This window comes from Mustela nivalis, assembly GCF_964662115.1.
Source record: "Mustela nivalis genome assembly, chromosome: X".
Classification (NCBI taxonomy): domain Eukaryota; kingdom Metazoa; phylum Chordata; class Mammalia; order Carnivora; family Mustelidae; genus Mustela; species Mustela nivalis.
Window position 1 is genome coordinate 128,324,515 of NC_139040.1, and position 23,159 is coordinate 128,347,673.

Genomic DNA, 23,159 nt, shown 5'->3' on the forward strand with positions numbered 1-23,159 from the left:
GCGGCATTTGGTCCTACGTCCGGAGACAGCAACCACGGGGGCCTTAACGCGATCGCGGCATCCACGGAGGAGGGACACGAGGCAATCCTATGCGTCCAGACCGCACAGCGGTGCGCGGTCGTCCTGTTCGGAGAGGGACACGGAGTCGAATTTCTACACGTTTGCGTCGAGAAACTAATGCCGATAGCTGTTAGGATGCCGGGGAGCTGCACCGGGAGGGCAGGGGTGGGCGTCACGCCGTCCACGAACCTCTTTATCAATAACTTCGATCAATCTGTGTTCCTTCCTGTCGAGGGCTTCCCAGGCACAGGGTCCCTCCCCTCCAGGTGCTGCTTCCCGGACAGTACGTCTCGGGGAAACGCTGCTCAGACGTTTGGCCCGAAGGCTCCACCAGTTATGGGAGCCCCAGTGCAGGGGTGTGTGTGTGTGTGTGTGTGTGTGTGTGCACGGACTGGACACTCCTCTTCCAACACGAGGCTGTGAGCCCCTGGAGGGGGGTCATGGCTTCTGCCATCTCACGGCGGACTCTCCAGCACTCGGCACCGGGTCTGAGTCTGAGTGGCTTCCCTGTCCCACGTCTCTGTCCTACGGACAAGCAGCGCCGCATCCGCACGTCCCAACACAGACACGCCGTCACGGCTTACCCGTATGTGCCTCTTTAACCGGAAAACCAGAGGACGCACGGAGAGCCACAGAAAACTCTTCAGAAATACGTACTCATCACTGTCCTTTTGTGTCCCCAATTTTTATCGATACGGTTCTGCATATGTACCTCGTTATTTAGAAAACTAACCTGTTTTATTGTATTATGAAGTTTTCAAGTGGTTCCAGAGAATAGGCTTCCCATAATCCCTTCTTAAATGTTTAATTTTCCCTGTTACTACCTTAATTTTATATCAAATTTCGGATTTGTACTTTGGACAACTTTTAAATCATATTATCTACTGACTTTGTGTTACTTATTTTCCCAAGGAGACAACACTGGGTTTTATTTATCATTTGTCTGTTTCCTAATATTATTTTCATTTTATTTCTTCATTTGTTGTCTTTTCTTTTTTAAAATTCAGAAGTATTTTAGTTTAAGGGTCACAGCAAAATCAGAGGAATAACAAATTCGCATTTAAAGTGTGTGAATCTACTTTTCCAACTGCAAAATTTATGAAATCTAAATACAGATTAAGCATTTTTGATGAAAATTTACTGTTCACATTGAGCTATGTTGTGCTTTCTATATTTATACACACACACACACCAGATTTTGAAGACTTAGTACCAATAAAAGAATGTAAAACAAAACAAAAATAAAAACCAAACAAAAAAAAATCTAAAAGTATTAGTTTTATTTTCAACTAACTTTAGTTGAATTTCTTCACCCATTCCCTTTCCTATTTGCTAACTATTGAAAGTTATGAATTTCTTCTGAGCATGTTTTAGCCACCCACAATAAAATGTGCTATTTTCTATATATTTTGAGTTTTTATTTCCTCTTTTATTCTGCAGTTAATTAGTTTGACTTCATCGTAGTTTTCATTTTTCCGGTATTTTTAAAACTTGCCGTTTTGTTCTTGATTTCTCATTTTCCTGTTTGTGAAGCTATGGTAGCTCTTACTGTTTCTGCTCTCCGGAATCTTCATTTTGTGTGTGCATGTGTGTGTGTGTATGCGTGCGTCTAGGTGCCAGGAGCTTTTGTTTTGGATATGTGGATAAATTTATCTCATGTACATTTATTGCTGTGACGCACATTAGCTATTTTTCTATATTTTATTTTTGAGTTTTTGCTCCTTAAACTTTTTTCACTACACACACACACACACACACACACACACACACACACACATTTAATAGACTTTTGACAATGGTAATAAAAAGAAAGGCGTTCTGGAAGTGTTTTCAGTAAGAAAGGGGGAAAAAAAGCTGCTATTGTGCCCCTCTAATAAAACAGAGCTAGAAAGTAGAACTCAAATGCATTGCAAGGAAACTTCAGAAACTATTTGGAAAGGAGGCTAATTTGCATTTTTCTTTTGTTCTTGATATTCTACTTCTTTTCAAGGCAAACATCAGGAAGGGTGAACCTCTTCTCTTATGTAAAGGAGACAGGAGTCATACTGGCTTTTGATCTTGACTATAATTCACAGATTTCAGAAGGAAATCACTTGTATGAGATAGCTTCTGAGTTTTTAGGAATAGCTTCCTGTTTAAGGGAAACCAATTTAGTTTTTTTAAAGTTGCTTATCACTCTACCCAGACGGGCATAATTGATTTCTCAAAGGAACATTCCTTCTTTCTACCCGAGACGACCTGAAATGTGCAACCTAAGAAATTCTGTACGAGAATTCACTGTCTTTGACAGAACTGTACACTGTTTCTTCTATCATGATGGCGCATCACCTTCTTGTGCTGTATCAGTTGTTTTGCCATCCAATTATTCTGCCTAAATATCTCCTTTATATTGAAATTCCCTAAACATACAACTTGTCTAGCATTACATTATGCTCCATTGAACCCACTGTGTTTAATTCATTTTTCATTATTACTTTTCCGAGGCAGGTAAAAAGGCAGAAGAAACGAAGCTGAGGGTCCTGTATTTAAGTCTGCATTTAAACCCACATTGTTCTTAGTGGCGTCCATTCTTATAGGAACTTTCAATAAATTTCATCCTAAGACTTAAAAAAAAAAATCAGTATTTCAGAGACTCCTCTGATTTACGGATTAAAAATATTTAAAAGGGGGTGCCTGGGTGGCTCAGTGGTTTAAAGCCTCTGCCTTCGGCTCAGGTCGTGATCTCAGGGTCCTGGGATCGAGCCCCGCCTCGGGCTCTCTGCCCGCTGGGGAGCCTGCTTCCCCCTCTCTCTCTGCCTGCCGCTACTTGCTTGTGATCTGTCTGCCAAGTAAATAAATAAAATCTTTAAAAAATATATATTTAAAAGGATCTCTGGGGGGGTGGGGTTATGGACATTGGGGAGGGTATGTGCTTTGGTGAGTGCTGTGAAGTGTATAAACCTGGCGATTCACAGACCTATACCCCTGGGGATAAAAATATATGTTTATAAAAAGTAAAAAATTTAAAAAAAAATTTAAAAAAAGGATCTCTGACGTTGAATATGTGTTTTAAAGCGTTTGCTAAAAGACAGGTAGCTTATATTATGAAAACAGCAACCAGTCAAAGGCTACCAATAACCCATGGCATACCCACGGCCGGTTTCCTGACTCTGTACGTTAACAGTTTCGGGCAATGGTTTCCTTGGTCTCTAACGGTTTAAGGGGAACAGACCGTGACTCTCCCTGCTACGCCTGTGGGGTGTAAGGATGACCTTGAGGCTGGTTACAGTTAAGAAACAGCACACGCAGGAGCTCTGAAACCCCAGCAGAAGCTGTCCTTTTGTAAGAGAGATTTGCATGTAACTAGAGGCATGTCCCTTTGTCGGGAGGTCTCTCTCTCTCCGCAGCAGGACCAGAAGGAGGACTCAAACTTTCTAGAGACTGTGATGAGCGGAGAAGACAGAAATATCGTCAGACAGTAAGTCGCAAGCAGGTGGAGATATTAGTTCACGGGCATCTAAAGGGAAAAAATCACTTTCCATTATGGCCATTGACCATACGCATTAGGATAACAGAGATGAACATGAAAACGGCATAATTTATGGTGCAGGCACGGACCGTTCCCAAACCTGGTTAGCAGTCCCCCTGAAGTCACAGCGAAAATCTTCACAGCGAGGATTCACCGTGCTACGTTGCTGCCGACACACCGTTGAAATCTGTGGACATATCCCCAAATCCAGACATGGGGAGTGATTCGCTCCATAAAGAAGGAAACAGTGTTCTGAGTGTGAATACAATGATTTTTTCCTTCGAGGCCGAGGCCCAGGGGCGGCAGTCGTGCGTATGTCGCGGGGCGCTGCCGTTACACACGACGCCGGAGCGTCCCTGGGACCCAAGGAAGAACCCAAACACCGAGACCCGCTGTGGGATGAGAAAAAGAAGCCGTGGGATGATCAGGGGAAAGTATCACATCGTAGAATTTAACAAAATCCCAAATTAAAGAATTCTTACTTTGCCACGTTTGTTAAAAACATTTCCCCCCCTTAGGGACGTTCTCAGCATCCTTGGGATTTGGCCGGAAGGATAAAAATCGCGAGGTGTTTTAAGACTTGCTGATGATTTTATAAAAAATGGCTTCCTTTCATGAAATGTGTTTTCCTAACCAACACACTATGAATAATTCAATATCACCTCTGGGCGACGCTTCATTTAAGATATTAATTGCAAAGCAACGGGCTTCCAGAGGTCTGTGTGTGAGCTGTGGCTCTCAGAACGGGAGCACGCGGGAGAGGCGTGCTCTAACGGGGGCGAGCTTTCCGCACGCACACGCTTCTCCAAGTGTGCACAGTGCTTGTGCGGGGTAAGCGAGCGACCGGAAGAGAACACGAGACTGAGCTCATGAAAAACGGACCAACCGCGGGAGTGAAACACGTTGCAGCTCCAGGATAAAACGAAACGATGGGAATCGGCAGCACGGAAATGGTGCCTTCTGCATGACGTCGGAAAATGCGTCATTTTTACCAACGTTTTAATTCCTTCGAGTGGCTACAGGTACAATCGTGCGGACTGCAGCGACACAGGATTATCAGCCCTTCTCAGAGATTCGTGTATCTCGGGAAGGAACTCTTCAGCTGGACTAAACCTAGAATTTAATGATTGGTTTACACACGGCTTTGGACAGACTGAAGAAATTAATGGTCTTTAAGCTCGTCTAAAAAAAAAAAAAATCCCTTTCCCTACACCTGCCATTATGTACGCCACTCCAAGGATCAAATACGATGAAAAATTAATATTTTTAATTAATCTACAATTCTGTCCCACTAGCTCTAAACATGTGTATATATAGAGCTATTTGTTGATTTATGATCTTGACATCCACGTTATTAGCGTCTACGTTTTCCGGCTTCCTTATGTCGCCCCCTCTTCTGTCCGACAATCCTGCAATTTAGTCAACTCCAGAATTACAGTGAGTTATTGGTCTAAATTCCCGCCGCTATGGGAATCCATACAGAGAACGACTTGTAACGGCCACTGCCACAGCTACGCACGTTGGTAAAGTCATTCCTTTCCCTTCTTGGCTGACCTCCACCCCCTACCTAAAAGAGTCCTGTGCTTTCTTGAACCCGCTGACTGGAATCCAGTCAATGTTCACACCATTTATGTTTATTTCTGTATATAATTATTCTGTATATAATTCTATAATTATATTTATACACATTACTTATATTTATAGATAATAATTCTATAATTCTATTTTCTGTGCTTCCTATGTAGGTTGATAATATATACAGAAAAAAAATCAATCAACATGACTAACATTAGCATTATAAAGGTCACTGTCGCATTTCTGGTACAAGTGTAATAAATTCAATAAATAGTACACTGTAGATTCATAGTATTTAAAGACTTGAACAATATATTTAATTATATTGTATCTTTTTGTAGAATGCATTTATTACTTGTATTTTTATTTATTTTTTAAAAGATTTTATTTATTTATTTGACAGAGATCACACGTAGGCAGAGAGGCAGGCAGAGAGAGACAGAGAGGAGGAAGCCGGTTCCCCGCTGAGCAGAGAGCCCAATGCGGGCCTCGATCCCAGGACCCTGAGATCATGACCTGAGCCAAAGGTAGAGGCACCCAGGCACCCCAGCATTTCGTATTTTTAGGTTCGTAATTGTCTTTCCTTTCTCCTTCGTTTCAGTGTATTAATCATATTTTAAAATTCTTCCATGTTTCCCAATTACATACAAAAGCACATGGCATTTTTTTTTTTTTAAATAAACGAAACTCGCCCTTGCTGGAGACCACCGCGCTCTGCTCCAACCACCGCTTGTCAAGGGCATGAACGTCCTAGAATGTCTCACCGTGGCTCTTCCGTTTCCTTAGAGTAAGAGGCTCCTTTTCTCCCCGACTGCGCCATTTTAGTGAATGCAGATCTGGAAAGGATGGACGGCAGGTGGTCTGGTCACCTATCTTTGCATCTCCAATGAGCACCGGACGTCAGCGGGGTTCCCGAACGAGGACGTCACGCGGCGTGTGAGGTCAAGCACGCGAGCGGCTTCGCTGGGCCATTCTGGCCTGGGGTGTCCACTGCCGCTGCCTGTGAGCAGTCGGCCGGGACCATGGTCACCCGAAGCTCCTGTGAAGGCTCACTCACTGGGCGGCCAACAGGACGGCTCTGTCCCGTGCTGGCTGGTGGCAGACGGCTGTCCGTCGTTCCTCACCCCCACGGCTCCTCCTACCCCAGGGCTGCTTCAGGACATGACACCTGACTTCCTTCAAGATGAGGGATCCCCGAGAATCGAGAACCCGCACTGCTTTCCTATGAGCGAGACTCAGAACGCACACACCATCCCCTCTGCCTTCGGTCCTGCACGTGAGGCAAGCCATTCAGAACAGCCCCGGCTCAGAGGACAGGATCAAGCTCTGGCTTCAGTGACCTCATGAACATCATGTTAAAGCCACCTGACCCATTCCTCTGGTCCAGGTTGAAGAGGATCCTGAGTGGGTCCTGACATGACAATCTGAGCATCACACTCACCCAGTACATGGCAGGTTCCGCCCCACGGTGCTTTTGGATGAAGCTATGCCCAAGGAAAGTTGAAGTATGTAAGACATGAACAGACATTTCTGCAAAGAAGACATCCAGATGGCCAACAGACACATGAAAAAGTGCTCCATATCACTCGGCCTCAGGGAAATACAAATCAAAACCATAATGAGATATCACCTCACACCAGTCAGAATGGCTAAAATTAACAAGTCAGGAAATGACAGATGCTGGCGAGGATGCGGAGAAAGGGGAACCCTCCTACACTGTTGGTGGAAATGCAAGCTGGTGCAGCCACTCTGGAAAACAGCATGGAGGTTCCTCAAAATGTAGAAATAGAACTTCCCTATGACCCTGCTATTTCACTACTGGGTATTTACCCTAAAGATAGAAATGTAGTGATCGAAGGGGCACGTGCACCCAAATGTTTGTAGCAGCAATGTCCACAATAGCCAAACTATGGAAAGAACCTAGATGTCCATCAACAGATGAATGGATCAAGAAGATGTGGTATATATACACAATGGAATACTATGCAGCCATCAAAAGAAATGAAATCTTGCCATTTGCGACAACGTGGATGGAACTAGAGGGTATTGTGCTGAGCAAAATAAGTCGGTCAGAGAAAGATCATTATCATATGACCTCACTGATAGGGAGGAACTTGAGAAACAAGACAGTATCATAGCGGAAAGGAAGGAAAAAGTGAACAAGATGAAAGCAGCGAGGGAGACAAACCGCAAGAGACTCTCAATCTCACAAAACAAACTGAGGGTGGTGGGGAGGAGGGATGGGATTTCAGGGTGACGGACACTGGGGAGGGCGTGTGCTATGGTGAGTGCTATGCAGTGTGTAAGCCTGATGATGCACACACCTGTACCCCTGGGGCAAATAATACATTCTATGTTAATAAGAAAAAAACAATTCTTGTAAGTTTTGTTTTGTTTCTCAGTTTTCTTCCTGTCTGGATTTAGGATACACACGCAGTCAAGTCTCATGATTCACGGTTGTGGGGTTCCATACTCTGTCTGTGAACGCAGACTTGCAAATCCCAAAAAGTGGCTTGCACGGGGAAACATTGTGTCCGCTCTCCGTGGGCCCCTGACCACTGTATCTTCATCAGCCGGACGATACAGAGCCTTGTCTTACGTGCCTTCCTGTTGACGCACACCTCACTCGGGACGTATTGTTGGTGCAGGAATGTGGACCGCAGAGCCAGCAGCATGGTGACGGCCGAGGCAGGCCGAGGGAGCACGGTTGGCCGCTCGCGCTCAGGAACGCCGCCCAGCTCATCGGCCCTGCATCCTGGGGCCGCCCCCCATGGCAGGATCACGGCAGCAGAGCGCCGAAGCGCAGGAACCCGGTGTTGCCGCAGGCAGATGTGCAGGCACCGACCACGGCACAGACGCGGCCACGGGACGGTGGACACTTGCCTCGCCTGATCTCAGCTGGGCCAAGTGTGAATCACATGATACAGACTTTTCCCACCGCGTGCATCTGCAAGGAACGAGCTGGAGGGATCCGCGGTGCTGGTGCGCAGCAGCTGCACAGTGACCGCACGAGCTGCGTCTGTACCTGGTGACACGGGTCTTTGCTTCCTCCCCCAAGGGCCTGCCTTCAGGTTCATCTCCCTGTCCCTGTCACATCCGTCCTTCCATCGATGAGCCCTGACCTCCACCTGGACCCCCAACAGCTGTGCCACACGCGTCACACCCCGCATCGGACCTCCCTTCGCAGCCGGTCCCCGCAGCACGCACACCGCCCTCCCCTGCTCCCCGGCTGGGTCAGGAAAGGGAAGCACTTGGGTTGTCTCATGATGCCTGGCCGGCATCCGCGGACGTGCACGTCATCCCAGCGCCCACCACGTCACCACACTCCGCATGCATTTGGTCACCGAGTCCTGGGAGTTAGGCCAGAACGCAGACATAAGGGAGCACTTCGGGATTTTACAGTGGAGACCACTGTGCGTGCTCTCACCCCTGCGTGCGCAGAGTCCTCGTAGCTGCCTCTTTCCTGCCCTGCAGGTCCCGCAGGTGTCCTGCTTCTTTCTCCGGCGCATCCTCTGCACCGTTCATAAAAGAGCCGCGCGCGTCCGTGAGGAGGACTGAGCTGGACTCTGCTTCATGAGTCTGCAGCGGCTGAGGCCTGGCAAGCAAGATCCCGCGCATGGAGATGTCTGCGGCACAGCCTGTCTTTCACGGACTGGCCTTACCGAGGAACTTCTCTTGCTTGCCGCGTGAGGCCCTGTGTTCCGTGCCACACCTGCACTGAGCTACAGCCACGCACCCAGCGCTAGAAATACACCCCCAGGCCATGGAGGCACATGCCATCTTAAATCCCATCTCCCCTGGCCAACTTTCTCTATTTCAGGCTTGGCTCAAAACCATTCCTTCTGGGGCGCCTCGGTGGCTCAGTGGGTTAAGCCTCTACGTTCGGCTCACGTCGATTCCAGGGCCTGGGATCGAGCCCCGTGTTGGACTCTGTGCTCAGCAGGGAGCCTGCTTCCTCCTCTCTCTCTCTCTGCCTGCCTCTCTGCCTACTTGTGATCTGTCAAATAAATAAAGTCTTTAAAACAAAAACAAAAACCATTCCGTTTTTTTTTTCCACATTTTACTTATTTGTTTCACAGAGAGCTAGAGATCACAAGCAGGGGGAGCAGCACAGGGACAGGGAGAAGCAGGGTCCCCACTGAGCAGGGAGTCCGAGGCACGGCTTGATCCCAGGACCCTAAGATCATGACCTGAGTCGAAGGCAGAGGCTTCAACCCACTGAGCCACCAGGCTCCCTTCAAAACCATTTCTGAAGTCAGTTTCTCTGTGAATATGGACCTGTCTGGGTCTCCTCTTCACCTTAAGCACAGCGCATGGAGTGATGATCCCTTCGGCTCTGTTTGCTTGCCTGAACCAGCCCGCGGAGGACGGCCGTCCACGCAGAAGGAGCCTTCTGTATGTCGGGCGCCTTTCCGTCTTGAGAGAGCCGAGCACACGCCTACTACTGTCTCAGAGAGTCAGAAGGGATGTTAGATTCCACATTATCTGGATTTTTCTTCCCTTCACCTCGAACTCCCCTCCTATCTGGAAAACCAACAGAGAAGTCGGCCTCACTGATCACGGAAATACCTTGAATCACGGAAGGTATTTCTGCGGACGGAAGCTCACGCCGTGTGCGCTCCTCCTCCTGTACCGCAGGTCCAAGGCCTAACGCTCATCGACACGCCGTGAGCAGGATCTCCCGTGGCCTCTGCAGGCCCACCGTGTCCCAGCGTGACAGAGTCCACCTGGTCCGGCCCAAATCCACGATTCACATCCGCGGCCCTGAGCCCTCGGCCGCCCTTGCTCCTACGACACGCGCTACGGGGCCTGTCCTAGGGTCGCGCCGAGGACTGAGTGGGTGGCGCAGCGACACGGCCACGCCTCACCCCGCACTTCCCAAGTACTCACGGAACGACGACAGCATGAGCGCCGCTTAGCCGAGCTTGGGAAAGATCGTGGGCTACCGAGAACCCTGGGCTCTCAGCCGATAGACGCAGATGCTGAAAGCAGTAATCGGGGAGAAGGAGCCCCGTTATCTGAAACCCATGAGGAGGGACCAGGGACGGGAGACGAAGGGACCCCGATGGCGCCACCCCACGTCTGCACATGGAGGGCGACGGGACTGGGCTTCCTCCTGACGGGCAGCCCTCATCGGATCGACGCGAGCATCAGGCACTGGCAGCATCAGGCCCCTCAGCCGGAGGGCAGGCTCCCCGGCACCGCAGCAGGGGGACCTCTGGGACAGAGCACAGTGTCAGCTGCAACCCCATCACTCACTGCCCGGTTCTCGGCCGGGAAGGTTCGTGTTGCTGCAAAAGCTTAAACCTCGAATGCGTAACGTGTGCGCAGGAACGCGGCTAACCGAAATTCCTCGCTGAAGGACGTGACTTCACACAACTGCGTGTGTTCACGTGACAGGGGCCTGCAGAGGGACCGCTTCTGAGCACCAACACTGTGGACAGCTGCGACGCTCGTTCTTCTTGCCCGAAGCCGGCAGGCACGAAACATCTCTCCTCCTCTCCTCGCAGGACTTGGCTCCCAGTGGCAGCCCCTGCTCAGGGCTCTGGCTTCTGGGTCTGACTCCCTCTCCCTGCGCTTGCCATCAGCACCCATCCTCCTGGGGCCGCACTCTCTGACTTCTCCAGGGATCATACCCGACGGCCTCCTTCCTCCCAGAAAACCACCACGCCGCCCTGCCTTGGGGGCACTTTTGAACAGGATAACGCACGTCTGACACAACAAGACCAACGTTGTCGTGCAGCACGGTGACGGCAGAGACGCGTCAAGGAGATCTTCCATTCTGGAAGGAAGGGAGCAGAGCCCTTGTCCCCGGGCAGCACGGTGCAAAGACGGGAACTGTGCCCAGATCGGAGGACAGAAACACAAGTGTTCTCCGTTACACAGAAATCGTGGTATCACGTCAGGGATAGGGACTACGACACGACCCCCCTCAAACTGTGTGAGTAAAACTGTACTAGCACACAGGCATCCTGAAGTTTCCTTTCATGCAGTCGGTACGTCCGCAAGCTCACCTACTAGGACGGCGGAGACCACCCTTGGGCAGAAAGCCCAAGCTGTTGCTTCCCTGACCCTTGGCACGAACAGCCGACGGACCCCTGCCCCGGTTTTGGAACCAGCGAGGACCCCGCTGTGGCAAGAACGTGACGTTGTACGGTGGAATTTTTGACTGGACCCGAAGAGACAGAACTAGACCCAGCCCACAGCACGGAAGCGGCTCTCCGAATGACAATTATTTCCCATCCCTTACGCAGATGATTTAACAAACAGTAAATCATGGTTCTGTACCTTCGACAGTAGCTGTTGACTTCACGGAAAAGAAAACACAGCAAGAGACGTCGCTCGTCAGGGTCCTTCTGCATCAGTCAAACACTTATTTTCTCCGTCCGGTTCCCTGAACGGACGTCCAGCTGGGAATATCCCAATTATCCCGTTGTTTATGACGTTCGACCGTCAGCATAGTGAGGCACTGCATTTCCCGGTCATTTCTGCAGGGAAGTGTCCTGTCCGTGGGATCCCAAATGCAAGGGAAGGTTGACTGGAGCGTCACGCTGGAGGACGCCGCTGCTGTCCCGGCGAACGGGCTCCTGACAACGTCGTCGGGGCAGAGCACCCGGGAGCCTGGTCTCTGGTGTTAACTGTAACGCACAATGTCAGCGGAGTCAGGGGGACTGTGTGGTTGGGACATGGGAGCACTGAGAAGCAGAAATGACTAGTCACCAGAGGGGACACTGAAGAGAAAGTCGCACGGAAACGTGGCAGGCGTTGGTAGGACGTGGATTCTGCGCGATGGGCCAGCCACAGCGGCGGCTCTCGGACCAGCAGCTCCGGACACAGCCCCCCAGCGGCACGGCTAGGGTGACACAGCCCCCCAGCGGCACGGCTAGGGTGACACAGCCCCCCAGCGGCACGGCTAGGGTGACACAGCCCCCCAGCGGCACGGCTAGGGTGACACAGCCCCCCAGCGGCACGGCTAGGGTGACACAGCCCCCAGCGGCACGGCTAGGGTGACACAGCCCCCCAGCGGCACGGCCTCGGTGACACAACCCCCAGCGGCACGGCTACGGTGACACAGCCCCCAGCGGCACGGCTAGGGTGACACAGCCCCCAGCGGCACGGCTAGGGTGACACAGCCCCCCAGCGGCACGGCTACGGTGACACAGCCCCCAGCGGCACGGCTACGGTGACACAGCCCCCCAGCGGCACGGCTACGGTGACACAGCCCCCAGCGGCACGGCTACGGTGACACAGCCCCCCAGCGCACGGCTACGGTGACACAGCCCCCCAGCGGCACGGCTACGGTGACACAGCCCCCAGTGGCACGGCTACGGTGACACAACCCCCAGCGGCACGGCTACGGTGACACAGCCCCCCAGCGGCACGGCTACGGTGACACAGCCCCCAGCGGCACGGCTACGGTGACACAACCCCCAGCGGTGACACAGCCCCCAGCGGCACGGCTAGGGTGACACAGCCCCCAGCGGCACGGTACGGTGACACAGCCCCCCAGCGGCACGGCTAGGGTGACACAGCCCCCAGCGGCACGGCTACGGTGACACAGCCCCCAGCGGCACGGCTACGGTGACACAACCCCCAGCGGTGACACAGCCCCCAGCGGCACGGCTAGGGTGACACAGCCCCCCAGCGGCACGGCTAGGGTGACACAGCCCCCAGCGGCACGGCTAGGGTGACACAGCCCCCCAGCGGCACGGCTACGGTGACACAGCCCCCAGCGGCACGGCTACGGTGACACAGCCCCCCAGCGGCACGGCTACGGTGACACAGCCCCCAGCGGCACGGCTACGGTGACACAGCCCCCCAGCGGCACGGCTACGGTGACACAGCCCCCCAGCGGCACGGTAGGGTGACACAGCCCCCCAGCGGCACGGCTAGGGTGACACAGCCCCCCAGCGGCACGGCTAGGGTGACACAGCCCCCCAGCGGCACGGCTAGGGTGACACAGCCCCCCAGCGGCACGGCTAGGGTGACACAGCCCCCCAGCGGCACGTCTCAGCGGGGACGCCCCGAAGGTGACCTGGCACGGGCACACCGCAGTGCACATCCTGAAGCCGCCTCACGCCTGTGGCCCTGCGCTGCTTCCCCACCCGGCGCATCTGCAGCCGCACCCCCCCTCGTGGTCGCCGGTTCTGTCCCCCCTGCCCATGGGCAGTGACGCGCACTGGCCTGAGCTTCATCCTCACGGCCAGGGAAGGGGACACTTCTCCAGAACGGGTATTCCAACGGCCCCGGAGCCCTACGAAGGGCTGCCAGGCCGGGGACACAGGGCTTATTCAGGATGGCTGGCAGGGAGAATGCGGACGGCTAGAGCTCCGTCTGCAACGACACCGCGGGCCACGGCTCCTGGCGGGGACTCGGGGACTCCGTGTGAGGGACTGTCAAGCTTGGCAGCAGCCCCGCCCTAGGGGAGCCAACAGGACCTCCTGGGCCGGGGAGGCCGTGTCTGTCCGCTGGAGGCACTCCCGCTGGACGAAACAAGTGTCGTGCCACGAAGTGCTCACTGGGACTTGGGACTTGGAACAGAGACGGGGCTACGGGAGCACGGGCGGACGTGCCAGGCGGGAACATGTGTCCGAGCCCCACTTTTCCGCGTCCGCACTCACCGGAGAGTGGCTGGCCGAGCCGTCGGCGATGGAGGCGTCTGTCCTGGCTTCGGTTTCGCAAGCGTGGACTCTCTCCGGCGATGCAGGGGCTGGGCTGTTTACGTGTCAGGCCCCTCGGCCGGGGTGGGGACACAGGACCACACTGTGGGCAGCGGACAGAAGGCGCCCAGCCGGGGACAGTTTCCAAAGACTGGGGGCACAGAACGCGCTTCACGCCGGAATAACTGAAAAACAGGAAAACGGAAGAAAAAAAACCCCACAGTTAGCATTTTACATGTGTTCATTTTAGGTGAAGGACCAAGACGTGTGTGTAAGCCTCCTTCAACGTTTACGCCGGAGAATGTGTCACGGCGCCGGGACTCCCGCCCTGAAAACACGCTCTTGCGCAGGCCTGTTTGAGCGCGGCCTCTCCCATGCCCAAGCGCGGGCAGATCGGGTGTGACTGGCGAGAACTCCGGAGAGACCGCACTCAGGGCCCGCCAAGGGCTCCCTTCTGTTGCGAGCCGCACAGAGCCCGTTGCCGAGTGGACCTCACTCGCCGTCCTGGGAGGCATTGTCCACGGCCGCGCGGGGTGACAGCAGTGTGGCTGCTCTGTCTAGGCTCCTTTCTTTTCTCCCCTTTTTTCTTTCCACCAGAAAGAGGAGAATCACTTTTTAGTTGCAAGCAACATGTCTTTTTCACTAAAGAAAATGTTTCCCTTCGGAGCATCTGTCACAATTATATCTCCTGAAAATGACACTTTTTGGTGGCCTTTGTCAACTTCCAGAAATAGCCGACACATACAGTTTGCTATGAAATAAGTATCTAAGAGGCGCCGTGGGGTGGCTCAGTCCTTAAGCGTCTGCCTTGGGTCCTGGGAGCCCTGCATCGGGCTCCCTGCTCAGCGGGACGCCTGCTTCTCCCTCTCCCACTCCCCCTGCTTGTGTTCCCTTTCTCGCTATCTCTGTCAAATAAATAAAATACAATCTTTAAAAAAAAAAAAAAAAGAATGAATCAAGAAAAAGGAACCGATGCAAATCACCTTCCCAGGACCCCTCTTGTTCCAGAAGACCTTGTGCGGGGAGACGCAGAGGCTCCCCGGTGAACACGGGTCGCCATCACGAAAGGTCTGCATTTCGACATGCTAGAACAGCATTCTGCTTCTTCAAGAACGGAGCCCCCGGGATAACGTGTTGTGGTCGGTTTCGGCAGGAAGGAGCGTCTGAAGCAGTTCCGACGGGGTAAGCTTTTGTCGCGACTAAGACATCAAGAGATGAAGGAGACTCATCTCTCCTCCAGGACGAGGGAATGGATAATGCCACATTTGGTATTAATGCACAGAGTGTACTCCTAGTCCGTGAGTGAGAGCAAAAGGCCGGGTCCGCAGAGAACTCCCGTCTCGGAGAACCACCGTGGGGCACAGGGAACAGCTCCGCTTTAGGGAACGGGAGGTGCGGCAGGAGCCCCGCGTGAAGGCGCACTATGTGTACGGAGCTACGCCCGGGAACTCACCTCTCTGTCTTGCAGCAGGGAGATCTGAGCAGTGACCCAAACTCAACCCATTTTTTCCTCTGAAAGCTTTCCAGCCACCAACATCATCATCATCATCATAATAATAATAACACCAAGCTGCTCTCTTTCAAAAGAAACAAGCGATGCTCTGTGCAGAAGAAAGCTGACCCATGCCGCATGACCGGCAAACTCAGGAACAAGAATCGGATGCACAAACGCAACCCAACAGAACACCACACCGAAGGGTATAAAGGGAAAACAGGATCCAAGCGGCACATCTGGGACCGGACGACCCGTGGTAGGGTTTGGGGACCCCGAGGAAAGCTCTCTGCGAAGATCTCCCTGACGACGCGCCTCGCGTCTGCCGCTCGCGTGTCCTTGCTGGGACTGGAGCCTCGGGCCGCACCGACCTCTCAGAGCGGGTCTGCAGCTCCCAGAGCGCGGCGGCTTCTGGAAGAGGCCGTAACTTGGGAGGATCCTCTGTGCACAAGTTTAAAGGCTGTTGTGCAAACTGCAGGTCTCTGGGGGCCCCGAGGGGCAGGACCCGTCCAGGACAGCTGTGTTCCCCGTCCCGGGAGAGCTGAGGCTGGGTACAAGCGAGGCGGCCGCCCCAGAAGACGGGCTGCAGGAGCCGAGAGGGGCCGGCTTGTTACGGAGACGCTGGCCAGAAGGGGAAGGGGTAGCACCAGGGTTCTAAGACCAGACATGCCGAAGCTCGTGACCGGCTTTATGCCGCGTAGCGGCAGTTCTGCTTCTGCTTCCTGGCTCTGTCCCGCGGAATCCTAACGCACGGTGTGTGACAAACGGAGCATTTTTCCTTCCCTTGAAAAAGACGCACCTGATACGTTAAATGACTTAAATTTACTCAGTTAGGGTGTAGCTGAATTTTATTACATGGATTTAGAATTTATTACATCCAAGAAGTCAAATGCTTCCAGGTGGCGTTAGGAAGGGTTTAAAACACTGGGTTTTAAAATTCAGAGAGAAGTCCTTCGGCCTAAATAATTAAATGAGAGTAAAAAAATATTCCCGTTAATGTAGTTAAATGCCTTCCCCCAAACCTTGCCATGAAGAACAGGCCTCGGCAAGAGGCCAGCTTTGCTGTATCGGCCAGCCCCAGTGCGGCTGAGCGCGGCAGTCGGGAAGGACACGTTCACGAGAGAAACACGTTGCTTCGTTCCTTATCATAAAGATGGCACCTCTGCGACTTCCTCCCACGCACCCACCTCTCACCCATAAAAAAGAGAAAATTGGGAATTCAAGGGAATCTGGTGACCGCAGTAACTGTCTGCTTGTAACGGGTTACCCCCCCACAAGGGATAGTTTGTGGCACTAGGTAGGGAGGACAGTGTCTCTATGACGGAGACTCAAAAAACTTAGGGACCGAGGGATGACAGGTCTGCCGCGTCTTAGCTGCGTGCCTGCTAACTTGCAGAACGTGACTTCTTCTCCCGCCCCGTGCGCATGGCCACGTGTGTCGAAAGGGTTCGGGAGCCTCGCCGCTGTCGCTGAGAGTTTCGGGTCTACACGAACACGGGGAGGGCTGCCTGCTGACGAACCGGGAAATCCTACGGGCCCCAGCGGCTCCGGATAGCGACAGCAAGGGCAGACGGCCTGGTGGGGGTTGCCCACGTCCCCTCAACTGGGTGAGATGAACAGGCCTTTCCTTAGTTACCAGGACAGTGAGAAAGGGCACCCGTGTCTGCTCTGTCCCGACACACATACGCTCAGGTGGCGCAAACCCGCAGCGCTCCAGCGGTCGGCGCCTGCAGGGGGAGCTGAAGGAGCGTGAACGGTCAACGGGAAGCCAGCCTTGTTGGGAACAGGGCACCTGCGCAGCGCTGAGGACCACACGCGTCCCTCCAAGAACTCCCGCTGGCCACTCTGGAGCAGACCGGCACTCCCGGCTCAAACACCTGCCACAGGGGCGCGCGGATGGCTCAGTGGGTCCAGCGTCTGCCTTGGGCTCAGGTCATGACCTCAGAGTCCTGCGATCGAGCCCCGCATCGAGCTCTACACCGGGCAGTCAGCCTCCTTCTCCCTCTCCCTCTCGCCTCCCCGCACTCATGCACATGCTCGCTCTCTCTGCCAAAAAACCAAATAAAATCTTTCAAAGACAAACAAAAAAACCACCTGCCACGAAGTCAGCGCTGACCACCAGCCAACGTGAGGGAAGAGAGCCCTGAAACAGCCAGCCCGGTTGGGTGAACCTGTATCTCCACATTCCGTAAGTTCTTGTGTCCCCTGCTCTCGATCTGTAAGAGGCAAAGTGGGAAAGGAGGCGGGAAAGTCAACCATGGACACTTTCTCTTCTGCCCATCCGTGCCCTAAAGGCGGTGTGAGGAACCGAAGCTCAATATCGTTCCAAAGGCGAAAGTGGATGAGGTTTTTTCAGGCCAGCAAACGAGACCTGATGGTAAAAAACGAGACATTTTCTCAGAACCGGAAATGTCTAGAAAGCAACAGGACAGGGTCAAGGTGTGTTTAAGGGTAAGGACAAGGTCTGTAAGACGAACCGTGCTGCAGGAGATGTTAAAGGCACACACAGCTGTGAGTACAGACGGGCTCAAGTCACTCCTTGTCTAGCAGACCCACGGGGCGTTTCCTCTCTCTGGTGTCTCCATGAAGCCAACATTTCCAAACGGGGTTTTCTCGCTGTCCTTCACCTTCTGGGCAGTCAAGCTTCATGTATCAGGCAGAGTCTTTCTGTTTCTTCATTACCACTTTCCAAGAAGACGTTAGAAACATTGTTTCCTAATCAACACCCCATGAGATTTTCATCCCAGGATGTATTGATCTCTGCTTGTACATTGTATCATATCTTGCTTCCTATGTGTATACAGCGAGATTTTTGGAGAATGCCTGCGGCAAATAACTCACTCACTCCCACCTTGGGTAAAATGAAGACGTGTGTCTGGACTCCGTGGTTTCCACGGGGTTGCACCACGTTGTCTCCAGGAACACCCAGCGGGGTGAGGGCCAAGCCAAGAGCGAGTGCCATTTTATACATCACACAGAGGGCCCCATGCATACAGTCCTCTACGTGAGGACAACGGGCAGCTCCTGCGATTCCACACGACCAGCTTTGTTTTTATATGTCCGTCCAATGGGGTTTTACCCAATATGCCACTGTATACCAAAGCTTCAGGATTTAAGATGAAAGTGAAAACATCCTAGTCTCCATGAGCCAAAACGTCCTCTCCACGATCTGCGTCTGGCCCTGTGGTTAAGGAGCCCATCACGTGTACTGGAATTTTAACAGAAAGGCCAGTACGTAGTCAGGAAGACTCAAAAATGTCTGTGGGATTTCACCCGACAAGGAAAACGATTATTTTATGGAGATGGTTCTGTCTGCCCCTTGAAACAGTCCTCATGGCCGTTTGCTGAGAAGTCTGACTCCATTAATTTATGAGCGAGTCCTCCAGGGACATAAATTCATAGCTTTTTGGTTTTTTTAAAAGGAAAAGAAAACGGAAATGAAACCTATAGTAGAGCATGTAACTTTTGGAGGCTGTTAGTTTATTCGACGCAACATCATGAGGTTCATTGAAGTTAAAATAGGACAGTACACTGGGCTTTCTTTCATGGTGAGAAAAGCTCTGTACAAGAGGTCAAGATGACATTAACGTTTAGTGCTCTGCCCACGTGGGGCGCTTGCAGCCTGATGATCCGACCAACCACATCATCCAGTCTGTGACACAGAACCAAAACGGCGGGAGACACAGATACAGCGTATGAGTCCCGCTGACGTGCTTGCCCTGCTGTGACATGCTACCACGTAAGGAAGGAAAGAGTCTCTCGTTAACAGAGGAAACGTTACGGACTGAGGGGACCGTGAGTAACGGGGCTGAAAGGCGCTTCCAACAAGGTCAGGTGACCTTGAGCTGGGTCTGGTCTTGCCCAGAAGAAAATGGAGTCAGATCCCAGATACGGGAAACCACTTGACAAACGTGTCTCAGGAGTGCTCTCGTGCTTGCGATTTCCACCTTGTTCTTGGCTTCCAAGGGTGGAGGCGATAGGAGCACGGCAAGAACAGTGGGGGTTGGGGGAGGTCCTGCTGGACACAAGAAATAGGTACACACGTGACTTCCCACATGACGTCAGCATGGCGAAGAGTGCCCCGGCCATGGTGGCAAGTGCCGGAAAGGCTCAGGCAGGGGACAGAGCTGTTCCTCTCTCTTCCACCGGCACGTCCGAGTTATGCACAAGAAAGAACATGCAGAGAAGAGAGGAGACACAGTGGGGCTGTGTCACGGTGCGAGGCGGCGATTCCTAGATCCTGGGGGCAAGGTTATGCGCACGTTCAGGCCACTAAACCGAGTCTTACCGCGATTTCTGTTGACAATAAGAGAATTCAGTTTTGCCTGTAATAAAGTCATTTGAAACTGTTTAGATGTGAGTTACCCAATGTCTGGTTTAATGTGCTGCTTTGTGCACAGACACATGCATATAGACACAGGTGTAAACCAACAGCTCAGAGACAGAGAAAGAGAGGGTTGACATATAGATATCTATCTATAGATAGATTTTTTAAAAAAATTATTAAGATTTTTAATTTATGTTACAGAGAGAGAAAGATCACAAGTAGGCAGAAGGCAGGCAGAGAGAGAGGGGGAAGCAGGCTCCCCACTGAGCAGAGAGCCCGGTGCAGGGCTTGATCCCAGGACCCTGAGATCATGACCTGAGCCGAAGGCAGAGGCTTTAACCCACTGAGTCACTCAGGTGCCCCTAGATAGACAGATTTTAAAAACAACTGATTTTATGCTATTTTACTTTACTGATAGGTCTTCAAGTAAGAAGTTTTGAATTCTGTATTAACCCACAGAATTTAAATCCCAAATGCACTGAAATATCAAATGTAAAAAGACTTCAGGCAGAGTCCTAAAGATAGTTCAAACTTAGAGTTACAGAAAGAAAAAAAATCAGCAACCTTCTTAGTGAAGATCGGACAACTACCAAGTGTATTTTCCAAGGAGGCCAGTATGAGACTGCATCATTATGAACACAAGGATACAGCCAATGCACGAGCTGTCTCAGTTTCTCTTGCTCGGATGAGGACGGCAGGGACGGGGATTGTGCTCTACCCTCACTTTGTGCCGGCTAGCCAACCCGCAGTCCTCTTACTCTCTCTGGATGGTAATAAAACAAGCCTATGAATCAGTGCTACGCACCCACGTTAGTAGCCAGCAGACGCGGCCTGGGATGTATTCCGTCGGGCAGGACACATCTCAGGATGCCTGTAAATCTAATTCCTGCATGAGTAACACACTCTGTGCTGAAAAGTTCTGAGCCGTTGCCAGGCCACTGCCGATAACAGTGTATTTATTTTACACGTTCGTAGGTAAGACCTGTTCCCAGACAAACGCGTGTGAACATTTTCCAAATAGAGGCCTGATGGCAGGTGTACAGGTGAGGTGTGGAGGGCAAGTCTCCAGGGTCAGGACTTCTATCTACAAGCTCCATTACCCTCTCGACTGAGCAACTACCACTGCTCTCTCGTCTTTAAAATGATTCCCTCTTGACAAACAAAAGACAGCTTTGTTTCTTTGCCATCTCTAGCAAAGTGAAAGTAGTGATTCTTCCAAAAGGAAAATGATTTTGAGCTAAATTTTCAAGTGAAATGAATGTCTGAAGTGGTTCTTTCTTAAGAAAATAAGACACAGGAGTACAAATGAAGTTTACTGGAAATGAGAGAGATGATTGACAGAAAAGAATGGGTTCTTCCGGCATGGGAACGAGTCCCAGCAGGGTCCCTGGACATAGAGAAGCTGCCTAGTGCCCTGACGTACGGAGAGAGCCTTGCACTCTGTTGTCAAGTAAGTAACCTGCACGTAAATGCAAACTCTCGTTTCCACCGAAACTATAACAGCTTCTAGCATTTCCCACTCTTAGTGTTTGTCCACATCGACTGGGAATGAGTATTATGACCCCCAGCTGCTTATGACCTTCTACGGTGAAGATAGCTCCAGAGAACCCATCTCAAAGGTACCCCAGGGTGGCGCAATCCACGGTTTGAAGAAACGGCTCGTAGGCCGGAAGGAGCTCCAAACCTGGAGTCTCCGCCTTACGTCCCTCTCACGAGTCTTGAGGCTGGAGTTTCTGTCCAAGATGTCACAGACCGCGGCTCCCTGTCCAACCACTGTAACCAGAAGAGACAAAGCTGTAGCGATGTCTAAGACGGGACCGTAGGCTCCTTATATGGAACGGGATGTTATTCTCTGAGGAGCTTATGGACATAACATCGCATACAGAGAGATGCCAAGCATCACCTCATTTGACTCGCATTTGGCGGACACTCCACGTCGACACTAGAGGTACCAGGCACGCAGCTCGTCGTCCCAAGAAAAAAATCAAACTGAAAAAGTCATCTCGTGTGTATCAGTTTGTGAAAGTACAAGCAGCAAAGAAATCTGCAGCACTATTGTTATGAAAATAACACAGGATTGTGTTTGGAGGAGGGAACCCAGGACAGGTGTTCATGGCTCACCTTTGCCCGTGAACAGCTTCCAGGGTAAGGTGGGGCAGACACAGGACCTTGTCCCATGACGCTTTTCTCGCCCTGTTGCTTTAAACAGCAGCTGTGTATTACATCGGGACTCAGAGTTCTGTCTCACAGAGGTTCTGCCATTGACCTTTGGCCCCTCAACCCACTCAGATCTCCCAATTACAATGCGCATGTTATCTTCCTTGAAAGACAGAGAAATTTCGTGCCTCCGGTCAGGCTGCTGTAGGAGAATGCCACAGGCCGGGAAGCTCATATGAGCAAACGGGCCCTTCTTCCACTCCGGTTCCGGACGCCAGAAGTCTGAGCTAAGGATCCCACCACGGTTGGGTTCCAGTGCGGGCCACCTTGGGTGTCCTCAACGGCGGAAGGGCAAGCGAGCCCTCTGGGGCCTCTTTTAGAAACGCACTAATCCATTCATGGGGGCTTCTCCCTTATGACCTGATCACCTCCCAAAGACTCCAGCCCCACACACCATCGTACTGGGGGCTAAGTTTTAACATATGAATTTGGTGGGGGGGGGGGCATAAATATTTCATCCGTAACACGCGGCCTTTAACAAACTTTCATAGCTAAAAGAAGAATCGATGAGAAGTCATCGAGTTTTTTGCTCACTCGTATAAAACTGCCTTTAGTACACCAGCAGTCCTTGAAAATGACTCCGCAGAGGTGTGTGTCTCTGTCATTCTGCTCGCAGATGACAGATCACACCGCGGATTCTCTAGAGAGAGAGGGAGAGAGACAGAGCGAGAGGAGGAGGAGGAGCGGAGCAGGAGGCAGCCAGGGCGGGCATCGAAGAAGGACCCGATGGACACCAGATCGTCCCTGATGCTCATCCCTTCTGGACTCGCACGCATGCTCCCTGGGGTCCTACCAAGCACAGGCTGAGAAGGGCCGAGGTAGAACACCTAAGAGGAACACCGTGCCCTGGGCGGGAGACGCTGTCGGGCAGAGTGTACGACCCCTTGGAGGAGCTGCAGCCCACAGTGTCGGCACAGCTCCCAGGTAAGGTCAGAGCTCGTGCGGCTGCCCACAGGAGGGCGGGGAACAGCACGTACCGGAGTGGACACTTCTGGGTTTCTCTCGACAGCGGCGCTCGCGAGAGGACTTCAGGCTGAAGAGCATTTCTTCACGAGCGTCGTTCGCAGAAGGAGATGCCCCGCTCCCCCTGCGGAGGGCAAAGGTCAGGGGCATTTGGGGAAGAGTTCCTGGGCTATTAGTGCTAAGCCATGGCCATCAGCACCAAGAAAAGTAGGTGAAATATATGCTCTCCTGGTCCTTAAAACAGACAAAAATCTTCAGTATTATTGATCCGCATCATAAATACATGAGCTCATCAGGGATAACCTATGCCGTGTTCGGACGCTGGTAACACGTTGCTCATGTCATTTTTAAGACAAG

The 23,159-nt window shown here is 52.1% G+C and overlaps 1 long non-coding RNA gene across 1 annotated transcript in view; it reads right to left on the reverse strand.

The window, feature by feature from the left end:
- The window catches only part of LOC309856269, a 427,099-nt gene that overhangs the window by 162,142 nt on the left and 241,798 nt on the right, over positions 1–23,159 (reverse strand). The window contains exon 2 of the long non-coding RNA XR_014307123.1: positions 13,765–13,988. This is a non-coding gene — a long non-coding RNA (uncharacterized lncRNA). The remainder of the gene's footprint in view (positions 1–13,764; positions 13,989–23,159) is intronic.